A 12,179-nucleotide genomic window follows, 5' to 3' on the forward strand; every position below is an offset into this window, starting at 1 on the left:
TTCTCGAATCTCAAAATAAGTATTTTGGGGTTTTTTGGAAAAAATAAAAAAAAATTTTTAATGACACTAAGTAATGTCTGTGTAAGTATTTCAAAATGCAAAGGTAAATTCGAAAACTAGGTGATGGAGATGAGGTAGAGAAAGGAGGAAAACTAGAAACAATCTCAATTTTATCATTGCTCATATTAGGTAAAATAGTGTCTAAAGATACGAATAAATAAGAATGTTAAATAAAGCTATATTATAAAAGTAACAGTGAGAACAAAATTGTAAATATTTCTTAGTAGCAACAGAAGCACATACAGAAAACAAAATGAAGACAACAGAGGACAAGCCTTATGCTACGCTGCCTTCTTTCTCCCGGCCCGCACCTGTGGCCTCATGGGGAGCTGTCTACGATCAGCTGATGGGAAGAGAATGCTCAGGCCTGGTTTACAGACGGTTCTGCTCGACGTGCAGGCACTACCCCAAAGTGGACAGCTATAGCACTACAGACCCTTTCTGGGACATCATGAAGGACAGTGGTGAAAGGAAATCCTCCCAGTGGGCAGGACTTTGGACAGTGCACCTCGTTGTGCACTTTGCTTGGAAAGAGAAATGGCCAGATGTGTGATTATATCCCGATTCAAGGCTTGTGGCCAACAGTTTAGCAGATGGTCAGAGACTTGGAAGGAGCAAGATTGGAAAATTGGTGACATGAAAATTCGGGGAAGAGGTATGTGGATAGACTTCTCTGAATGGTCAAACCATAGCATACCATAAAGGTATTTATATCCCCCTGTGAATGCTCACCAAAGGCTGACCTTAGCAGAGAAGGATTTTAATCAAATGGATAGGATGACAAGTTCTATGGATACCAGTTAGTTTCATTCCCCAGTCACCCCTGTCATTGCCCAGTGGGCTCATGAACAAAATAGCCATGGTGGCAAGGAAGGAGGTCATGACTGGGCTCAGCAACATGGACTTCCATTCATCATGGCTGTCCTGTCTGTGGCCATAGCAGAGTGCCCAATCTGCCAGCAGCAGAGACCAACGCTGAATCCCCAATATGGCACCATTCCCCAAGGTGATCAGCCAGCTCCCTAATGGCAGGTTGATTACACTAAACTTCTTCCATCATAGAAGGACAACATTTTGTTCTTACTGGCACTTACTCAAGATATGGATTTGCCTTCCCTGTATGCAATGCTTCTGCCAAAACTGCCATCTGTGGACTTTACACCATTGTGATATTCTACACAGCTTTGCTTCTGATCAAGAAACTCACTTTACAGATGAATAAGTGCAGCAAAGGCCCATGCTTACGGAATTCATTGGTCTTACCAGGTTTCCTACCATCCTGAAACAGCTGGCTTGACAGAACAGCGAAATGGCCTTCCAAAAACTCAGTTACAGCACCAGCTAGGTGGCAAGACCCTGCAGGGCTGGGGCAATGTTCTCCAGATGACCTTGTGTGCTCTGAATTACTGTCCAATATATGGTGCTGTTTCTCCCATAGCCGGGATTCAAGGGTCTCAGAATCAAGGGGTGGAAATGGAAGTGGCACCACTCACTATTAGCCCTAGTGACCCACTAGCAAAATTTTTGCTTTCTATTCCTGCAAAGTTATGCTCTGATGGCCTAGAGGTCTTAGTTCTAGAAGGAGAAATACTTCCACCAGGAGACACAACAATAATTTTATTGAACTGGAAATTAAGTCTGCTGCCTGGCTACTTTGGGCTCCTCATGTCCTTGAACCAACAGGCAAAGAAGGGAGTTACTATGCTGGATGGGATGATTGATCCTGACTACCAAAGGGAAATTAAACTGCTACTCCATGAGAAAGATAAGGAAGAGTATGTCTGGAATATGGGAGAGCCTTTAGGGCATTTCTTAGTCTTACCATGCCCTGTGATTAAGGTCAACAGAAAACTACAACCCAATCCAGGCAGGATTACTAGTGTCTCAAACCCTTCACGAATAAGGATTTGGGTCACTTTACCAAGTATAGAACCCATGACCAGCTAAGGTGCTTGCTGAAGGCAAAGAGAATACAGAGTAGGTAGTGGGAAAAGGTGGTAATAAATGCCAGCTGCAACCTCATGACCAGTTACAGAAACAAGGACTGTAGGTATCATGAGTATTTCCTCCTTATTTTGTTATGAATGTTTATGTGTGGTCACACACATGCACACAAATATATATATAATATTTATATATATATTATATGTATATATTTATAGTCTTTGTTTTTCCCTCTCTTATTTTCTTATCATGTAAAGAAAAATGTATTGACTTTATATTGTAGTACTTAAATATTGTTAATTTTACATCATAGTATTTAAGTACAGGATATCAAGGAAAAAAGTAAACATTACTCATGGACTTCACTGCTTCTTCTGGGGAAGACATCAGTGCTTCTTTGGTTGTACACAGTATAGTTGTATCATGTTAGGAAAAATTATGACCTTGTTATTGTCTTTATCTGAAGATTAAGTATGGTTGAAGGATATGCATATGGGTCCCAAGTTGACAAGGAGTAGACTTGTGATGGCTAATTTTATGTCAACTTGACTGGGCATGATGTGCCCAGACATTTGATTAAACATTATTCTAGATGTGCCTGAGAGGGTGTTTCTGTATGATTTTAACATTTGAAGCAGGAGATTGAGTAAAGCAGATTGTCTCCCCAGTGTGGGAGGTCTGCATGCAATCCTGAAAAGAACAAAAAGGAAGAGTAAGGGAGAACTTACTCTCTGCCTGTCTTTGAGCTGAGACATCGGTCTTCTCTTGCCTTAAGACTTGGACTCGTGGACCTTACACCAGTGGTCCCCTGGTCTTTGGGCTTTGACTAGAAATATATCGTTGGCCTCCTGGGTTTCCACCTGGCTGACTGAAGATCTTGGGACTTCTCAGCCCCCATGATTGTGTAAGCCAATTTCTTATCCATCTACCTATCTCTCCTATTAGTTCTGTTTATGTAGAGAACCCTTACTAATACAGATTTATGAAAAATAAAAATATTTAATAAAGCTATAGTTACACAAGTAATGGTGAAAACAAAACTGCAAATCTTTCTTAAAATCAGTAGAAGAATATGTCAGGGTTGCCGGAGCCAGCTGTGGGACTCGCCTGCCTATTGCCTCTTCACTGCTGTCAGTCAATTTCTTCTTTTTCCAGGAAGAAAAATGGCATTGATTGCAGTTGATCCACAACCACGTGTGGTGACTAGAGTGGCTAATCTACCCTCGGTAAGCTCCCACATATGACCTCATGTCCTCAGCTTATGTCAGTCCAAAGACCAGCATCCCCACTTGAAGCCTGTGTGTGAGATGGCAGAGAAGGGCATGCAGACCGTCACCTCAGTGGCCTTGATGAGTGCTCTGCCCATCATCCAGAAGCTAGAGCCACAAACTTCAGTTGCCAATATCTATCTCTGTAAGGGGCTAGACAGTATTGAGGAGAGACTGTCTATTCTGAATCAGCCAACAAACCACATTGTTGCCAAGGCCAAATGTGCCCTGACCAGGGCAAAAGATACTGTGAGAACATCTGTGAGGGGCCAAGTATTCCATGGACAGCACAATCAAAAGGGTGATGCATAAGACCAAAGACAGGTAATGTGGAGAAGACCAAGTCTGTGGCCAACAGCAGCACTAACACAGTCTTGGGAAGTCGGATGATGCCGCTGGTGAGTACTGGAGTAGAAAATGCACTCACCATATCAGAGCTGCTTGTTGACAAGTACCTCCCTCTCACTGAGGAAGAACTAGAAGAAAAAAAAAGCAAAAAAAAGTTGAAGGATTTGTTATGGTTCAGAAGCCAAATTATTATGTTAGACTGGGATCCCCATCTACCAAGCTCCGCTCACGTGCCTACCAGCAGGCTCTCAGCAGGATTAAAGAAGCTAAGCAAAAAAGCCAAGAGACCATTTCTCAGCTCCATTCTACTGTTCACCTGATTGAATTTCCTGGAAAGAATGTGCGTAGTGCCAACCAGAGAATTCAAGATGCTCAGGATAATCTCTGTCTCTCCTGGGTGGCGTGGAAGAGAAGCATTGGCTATGGTAATGCCAGCGAATCCCATTGTACTGAGCACATTGTCACGTACTCTTGCTATTGCCTACGACCTGACTCAGCAGCTCCAGACCATGTGCCATACCTTCTAGTTCAACATCCGAGGGTTACCACAGAACATTCAAGATCAGGCCAACCACTGTGGAGTGATGGCAGGTGGCATCTACTTAGTTCTGCAATGCTGCCTCTATTGAGGAAGTATCTCATGGCCTCCTCACTTCTAGCAAAAGGAAACTGCAGAAAATGAAGGAATCTTTAGATGATGCGATGAATTAACATGTTAACAACACGTCCCCTCAACTGGCTGGTAGGTCCGTTTTATCTTCAGCTCAGAATGTTCGGGACCAAGGTGCAGAGATGGACAAGACCAGCCAGGAGGCCCAGCAATCTGAGCGCAAAACTCACTAAACCTGATCCTGTGACCAGTGCATGATGCAGCCAGCCAGATGATACCTTTTGTTATGCTGAAATTAGCCTGCTAGACAATTCTAATTTAGGGAAGCAGCTAGCTAAGAAAAAGGTTCTCAATTGTAGTCATTTCCAGCCGGACTAAGAGCTTTAAAGTTTATGGCATTAGCAGAAGAGTTCTGCTGACCTGACTGGTGAGAAAAGAATGATAGGCTTGTCAGAGCCTAGTCAGAATTCACAAAAAGTTCAAGTGTATTTATGGTCTCATTCTGTGACCATTGTGTTGCCACTGTTACTGTCCTTTTGTAGTGAATAAAAATACCTTCACGTGGACCATGTCATGAACTGGTGTCTGCTCTGGTATAGTCTGAGCAAATGTCATCACTGGTTTACCTCGTGATGCATGCTTGTACAACTTCATTTTAGTTTTTTAAATTTATTTTAAAGGGATGCTACCTTTAATTCAATAAAATTCATTGCAGAACAGATTGGGAAAAAAATCAGTAGAGTCCCACTTAGAACAGAGAAAACAGAAAACAGGGCTTATAATCAAAGACTTTCAAAGACTTTCCTGTAAATGCAGGAAATATAAGTAAATAGTAAAACTAAGATCAAACATATCTGTCATATTAATAAGTGGGCTTAAATCAATTACAAAGGGATTTCAGATTAGTTTATTAAACTTACTCTACACTGTCTTCAAGAGTGCACCCTAAGATAAAGTATATCAGAAAGGCCCAAATAGAAAAATGGTATACCAGGCAAATGAAAAAAAAAGAAGAAAGCAAAGGTCACAATCTAATATCAGACAAGGCAGAACTCAAGTTAAAAAGCATTAAATGAGACAAAGAAGGCACTCTGTAATAACAAGGGAAATTCACGATAAAGATAGAACAGTTATGACTATTTACATTCCAAGTAAGTAGAGGAGATACAGGAGAAATAAAAGCCTACTAACAGAAGGAAACTTCAATCAACTCTCTCACGCCATGACAGATGAAGAGGAAAAAAAGTAAGGATATAGATAACCCAGATAACACAATTAATTAGACAGATTTAATTGTAAATATCATACTCTGTATCCTGAAAAAAAGAGACTGCAAATTCTGTTTAAGCGTGTATAAGATATTCCAGAAACTGATGATATTCTAAGACTCAAAGAAAACCTCAATACATTACAAAAAGTAGAAATGATATGGACAACATTCTCTGATCACTATACAATACTAGAAATTAACAGTAAAATCAGAAAACAGAAGGCCAATATCTCTTGGCTTTAATGATCTCACTTAATTCTTGAATCAAAGAGGGAAATACAAAACTGAAATTGAAAAGCATCCAAGAAACAATAATAAGAAAACAACAGATTACTAAAGCAATACTGAGAGGAAATCGTAGCCTTAAATAATGCTACTCTCTGGAAGACTGAAAATAAATGAATTTGGCATTCAACTTAAGAAGTTAGAAAAGAAACAAAACAAAATGAAAGAGAACCAAAGGAAGGAATCAATAAAGATAAAAGCAGAACTTAAGAAGTTGGAAAACAAAAACTGAAAGCTGGTGCTTTGAAAAAAATTCAATAAAGCAAATAAATGGCTAGCTAACTTAGTCAAGAAAAAAATGAAGAATGTGCTAATAAAATGAAAAGTGATAAGAGAGAAACAACCACAAAAATGAAAAAATATTAATAAATTGGACTATTTTCCAGGGACTGATAATACCAAAACTGATCCTAGAAAAGACATAAAATCTAAACAGCACAATTTCCATAGAAGAAGCAGAGAAATTCATTAAAGAAATGCTGCCCTTTCCCCATTTTCCCCCGCAAAAACACCAGGTAGAAATTATTTCTCAGGGGAATTTCACAAGATCTTCAAAAAAACAGATATGTCCAATGCTATTTAAACTTTTCTAAAGTATAAAAAAGAGGTCTAGATTATTTTTATGAAGCAAGCAGGATACTGATGGTAAAATCTGACAAGGTATATAAAAAAGACCATCTCTAAGCTCACGTATGAATATTGAAGAAAACTCCTAAGTAAATCTAGCAGCACATTAAAAGAACTATATATTATTTCGAAGTGGGATTTACTTCAAGTCTGCAAAGGAGGTTCAATATTAGAAAATTTATTAATCTATTAATATAATTCACCAATTAGTATGCATAAGGAGAATCATATGATTACTTTCATATATGCTAAAAAGGCATTTGACAAAATTCAATATCCACTCTTGATAAAATCCTTACAGAGGTATTATCAACGGATACATCTTTAAATATTAAAATATATTTATTTCAGCTCCCAAATCAGTATTATATTTTAGTGAGAAACACTAGAACATCTCCACTCAGGCACAAGGCAAGAATGGTCCTATCACCACCATTATTTAACATTGTACCAGAAGTACTAGCCAATGCGGTTACAAATGAGAAAGAAGTTATAGATGTGAAAATTAACAAGGAGATAAAACTATCATTACATGCAGATTATATAACATACCTAGAAAACCTAGTGAAGTCAACTAAAAACCTACTAAAAGCAGACAAAAAAATTCAGTAAATTAGCAAGGTGCAAAATTAATATACAAATTTTTTCATATATACAAATTTTTTATGTATTCATTGAAAATATAATGGAAGAAAAGATCCCATTCCTAGGTAAGGAGCCTAAAAATAAATGTTTACTGCCTAGTATTTTGAAGAAAAAAAAACCCCATTAAAACATCTCTGAAAGGGCCGGCCCGGTGGCACACTCGGTAGAGTGCGCCGTCTGGGAGAGCGGCAGCGCTTCCGCCGAGGGTTCGGATCCCATATAGAGACCGGTCCGCTCACTGGTTGAGTGCGGTGCGGGCGCGACACCGAGGGTTGCGATCCCATTACCGGTCACGAAAAAAGACAAAAAAAGGAAAAAAAAAAAAAAGGCTCTGAAAGACAAAAGGAAATCTTGAATAAACAAAAAGGCATTTTGGATAGAAAGACTCAACATCATAAAGATGTCGCTCCTCCTTAAGCTTATAAATTTAATGTGATTCCAATATAAACAAAATCTGCTATTTTTTTCAGAACTATACCAAGAATTTTAAAGTTCATATGGAAATAGAAACAAAACATTCAGGAAATTTCTGCAAAAGGAGAGCACTAAAGGGTGATTTCACCCGCCAGATGAAGCCTCAGTAATTAAAAGAAGATAATAATATATATTTATTAGCTTTTATATAAATACAGATTCTTATTAAGGATAAATAAGAAACCAACAAGAGTAATCACTCGTTGTGGAGCTATGAAGGTCAATAATGTGAGGACAAATTTTAGCTGTATACATTTTTATACTTTTTAGTGTTTAAACCAGGCAAATGAATACCTACTCAAAAAATTAATACATATTTTTAAATGACAAAAGTCCTAATATAATTACTAAAGGGTAAAACAGTAAGGTCTATAGAGTAAATGGTTTGCTAAGCAGCAGAGATAAATTTATTTTACTAGTAAATCTGTCCATTGTTTTTTAGTACTTAAATATCACTTTAAGAAGAAAATGCATTCCTGATTTCTGCATCCTAGATCAGTTTCCTGTGTTACATACTTACCTATATCCACCTGTACTTCCTAGAAGCACTTATTATAATTAAATAATCAGCTCCTAATAAGTTATTCAGTGTGCATCTTCCATCCTAGAATGTAAGCATCGTGCCTTCTTTACTTCTGTATCTCAGTGTTGACACATACCCATTACAGTGAGTGGAGTTGAGAGCTTTTAAAAGGTAGATGTTTTATTTCTATTTTATTAAGAGGTTCAAAATAACTATGGCCATCACATTGCCACTTACATGGAGGGACTGAGAAATATGCTCTCTGATCTTCCCACTGCTGTGCTGCTTCTGACAGGTACCTTTGCTTTGGGAGAAAGCGGTAGTGTGAGCCTATTTGCAGGGGACCTCTGAGGTCTCAAATGCGTGATGATGTCCTCTTGAATAAAGTTGTGAAAATGTCCCCATATCCATTCTCCTCTCCTTCTTTACTATAAGAACTCCTCATACCCATCAAGTTTTGGTTAGGCTAACAGCCACTCCAGTTAGGGATGAGTCTTGGTGAGGCTGTGAGTCTGTGAGTTTCAGCGTCTAGCTTTTAGCAACAACTTCTGCTTCATGTCCTCTGAAATGAAGTTGTTTGCTCTCTATGTTTTCTGTTTTCCGTCCAGTGGCCTGGAATGTGGATATAGTGCAGTTGAAGACAAGCAGAGCAAATAGCTTGGATCTAAGAGAGAAAAGCCAAATGTAGAAGATGGCAGAGTCGCCCCACCAGCATGGGTACCTAGATGACTGGGGGAAACATAGCCCAGATACCCGGGTTGAACTGTTGTATGAGAGAGAAATAAGCTTCTAAAATATTTAAGCCTCTTTGCTTGCACCTGCTTTTTTTTTTTTTTTTAACAGTGGCTTAGCTTATTCCCTAATAATGGCAACAAATATTGGTGGGGTTCTTTGTTGCAGAATCTATTTTGTAGAGAACAAAATCCACTCTAGCTATTTTAAGAAGAAAGGGATTTATTGTCATCCATTAGGTAGCTTATGGAACTTTTTGGGATGCAAGGAAACAATTTTGGATTATATATGGTCAGAAGCAATGTAGCCAGAAGAAACATCTGGCTCACTACAGATTTATTACAGAGGAAATCCCACTGTTGCCAGTACCCTACACAGAACACTTCATCAGTATCATCTACTTCCCTGCGTTGTATGCTGACTTGTTGAACCGTGAGGGGAGAACAGGAGCTGTCCATGGAGTTTGACTGACTCCTGCCTCTCTGGGCCATGCCAGAATGGGCTTGGGCCATGCCAGGATGAACTCCAGCTGTGCCAGGCTGAGCTTGGATTATGCCAGGGTGGTCTCTGACTGTACCGTACTGATCTTCTTAGGTCTCTTTCCTTTCTGGCATCAGTGTCTCCTGTGAAATATTTTCGCTTCGGTCCATTGGAGTGTTTGGTGCTTTCATTTGCCCTCAGTGATATTGCTGAATGGCCTATTTCTTCTTTAAGAGTTCCTAGAAATTTGATCTTTCAAAGTTTTTTTGTTACAGGTTTGGCATAATAAAATGCTTTAAACAGTGAATGTAACTTTCAGTAACAGAAGGTCATACTGTCACAATTCTGAGCCTAGTCCCAGAATTGTCCCTGAAAGGACAAGATTTATGGTCAGAGAATGAGTTTAAGTCATAAAGTTGGCAAGCAATCAAAATAGATCAACTTTCCATCATTAACATTCTGAGCTATATGTGAATTGACTGGAAAGCAGATTTTGGAGCCATAAGTCATTAAGACTTGTTCTTTTCCTTCTCATCAATTTAAACACCAAAAGCACCTTAGGAAACCAAAGAAACATGTGCATTTGTAAAGGAAAAAAGATTAGGGCGATTCTGTCTATTTTTCTTCTAATGCTAGAATATTCTTTTGTATTTTTTCCAATATTTTACTTGATTTGACTCCAACTGCTTTCTGTAATTTTCAGGACTTTCCTCAAAGGCACTTCACTGTGGGTCAACAAGATGTGCCACCTTCATAGATTTTCACTTAACTAAAACTTATCTCTTCAGTATTAAGAACTTTTTTCATCTTATTTTTGACAGAAATCTTTCTATAATCATTATTTTCTTACCTTTCTTATTAAACAGAAGATAATATCTCAGGTATCTCAATGAATATTCGTCACTAGATAATGCTTTACAGAGTGAAATTCTAACTACAACTCAAAGTTCTTTTTTCTTCCTATAGTATTGATAATCACTTTCATTGGAATTCCATCAAGTATATTTATGTCACCTTCTCTCTTCAAATGTATTGTTTATAACTTACCAAGCCTATTTGAAGTTGTATGTCAAATAAAATAAAGCAACCTCTGAATGAGGGTTTAAAAGCTCACCTAAGAGCTGGCCAGCTAGCTCAGTTAGCTAGAGCACAGGGTTATAACACCAAGGTCAAGGGTTTGGATTCCCATGCTGGCCAGCTGCTGAGAAAAATAAAAAATAAAAGCTCACCTAGGAAGTAAGTAATTTAGCCAGAGTGCTGTGGCTTTGTCAAAGTCATTTCAGCATGCTTTTAAAAAATGTTTGGGTGCATATCTATGCACCAGAGGGTTCCTGATTATAGAAATCTGACCTTCGAAAGAAAGTGGTTTTTCTATACTTTTAGACAGGCTTTTAAAACAGTTTATGAGCTAGAATTGACATATAATAAACTCATACATTTAAAGTATACAATTTAACAACATACAATAAATTACTGTTAATTAGAGATGCCTAGCACTACTGTAGACCAGTAGAATTTATTTTTCCTATCTACATGCAATTTTGTGTCCATTAACCACCTTCTCACTAGCCCTCTCATCCTCCCCTTTCCCACCTCTAGTAACTACACTTCTACTCTCTCCTTCTAGAAGTTCAACTTCTTATTCTTATTATTATTAAAAGTATACAATTTGGTGAGTTTTGACATATGTACACATCTATGAAACCATTTTCACATTCAAGATAATGAACACGTCCATCACCCAAAAAGTTTCCCCAAACCCCACTGTAATCCTATTTTAGATCGCAGAAAACTGCTGATCCGCTTTGTGCCACTCTAGGTTAGTTTGCATTTTATAGAGTTTTAAATAAATAGCATCGTACTCATATTCTTTTTTGGCTTTTCCTCACTCAGCATAATTATTTTGAGATTTATTCACACTATTGCATATCAGTAATCCATTCTATTTTATTACTCAGTGGTATTCTATTATATGAATATACCACAGTTTATCTATTCATTCACTTGTAGACATTTGTGTTGTTTTCGGTTTTTAGCTATTACAAATAAAGCTGCTATGAACTTTTATAGTAAAGTGTTTATATGGTCTTATGAATTGTGTTCCCCCAAAATTCATATATTGAACCCTTAGCCCCAGATACCTCAGAATGTGACAGTATTTGGAGATAAGCCTTTTAAAGAGGTGATCAAATTCAAATGAGGCCATTAGAGTGGTCCCTAATGCAATCTGACTGGTGAACTTATAAGAAGAGGAAATTTGGAAACATATAGAGACACCAGAGCTGTGCATACACAGAGGAAAGACCATGTGAAGACAGAGAAGATGGTCATCTAGAAACCAGGAAGAGAGGCTTCAGAGAAGAGCAGCCTTATCTTAGACTTCCAACCTAGAGAACTTTGAGAAAATAAATTTCTGTTGTTTAAGCCACCCGGTCTGTGGTATTTTGTTATTACAGCCCTAGCAAACTAATACATGAGAACATAAATTTATTTCTCTTGGGTAAATACCTAGGAGTGGAATAATGCATCATATGGTAGGCATATGTTTAACTCTTTTTTAAAGTGAAAATTAAAAAGTCTGAGAGGTAAAAAGAAACTGAGAAACTGTTTTCCAAAGTGGTTGCACCATTTTACATTCCAGCAGCAATGCATGAGAAGTCTAGTTCCTTCACATTGGTATGGTTGGTCTTTCTAATTTTAGTGATTCTAATAATGTGTAATACTATTTCTTTAATTTTAGGGATTCTAATAATATGCAGTGGTTTTAATTTACATGTCCTTAGTGACTAATGATGATGAATATCTTTTTACGTGTTTATTTTCCATTCATATTATCTTTATTGAAGTATCTGATTAAATCTTTTGCCCATTTTTAATTGGTTCATTTGTTTTCTTATTTTTGAGCATTAAGAA

General features: G+C 37.8%; 1 pseudogene; it reads left to right on the top strand.

The window, feature by feature from the left end:
* Nucleotides 1-3,167: 3,167 nt before the first annotated feature.
* On the top strand, nucleotides 3,168-4,463 carry LOC103604787 (annotated as a pseudogene).
* The last annotated feature ends 7,716 nt before the right edge of the window (nucleotides 4,464-12,179 follow it).

This window comes from Galeopterus variegatus, unplaced genomic scaffold (genome assembly GCF_000696425.1).
Source record: "Galeopterus variegatus unplaced genomic scaffold, G_variegatus-3.0.2 Scaffold5398, whole genome shotgun sequence".
Taxonomy (NCBI): domain Eukaryota; kingdom Metazoa; phylum Chordata; class Mammalia; order Dermoptera; family Cynocephalidae; genus Galeopterus; species Galeopterus variegatus.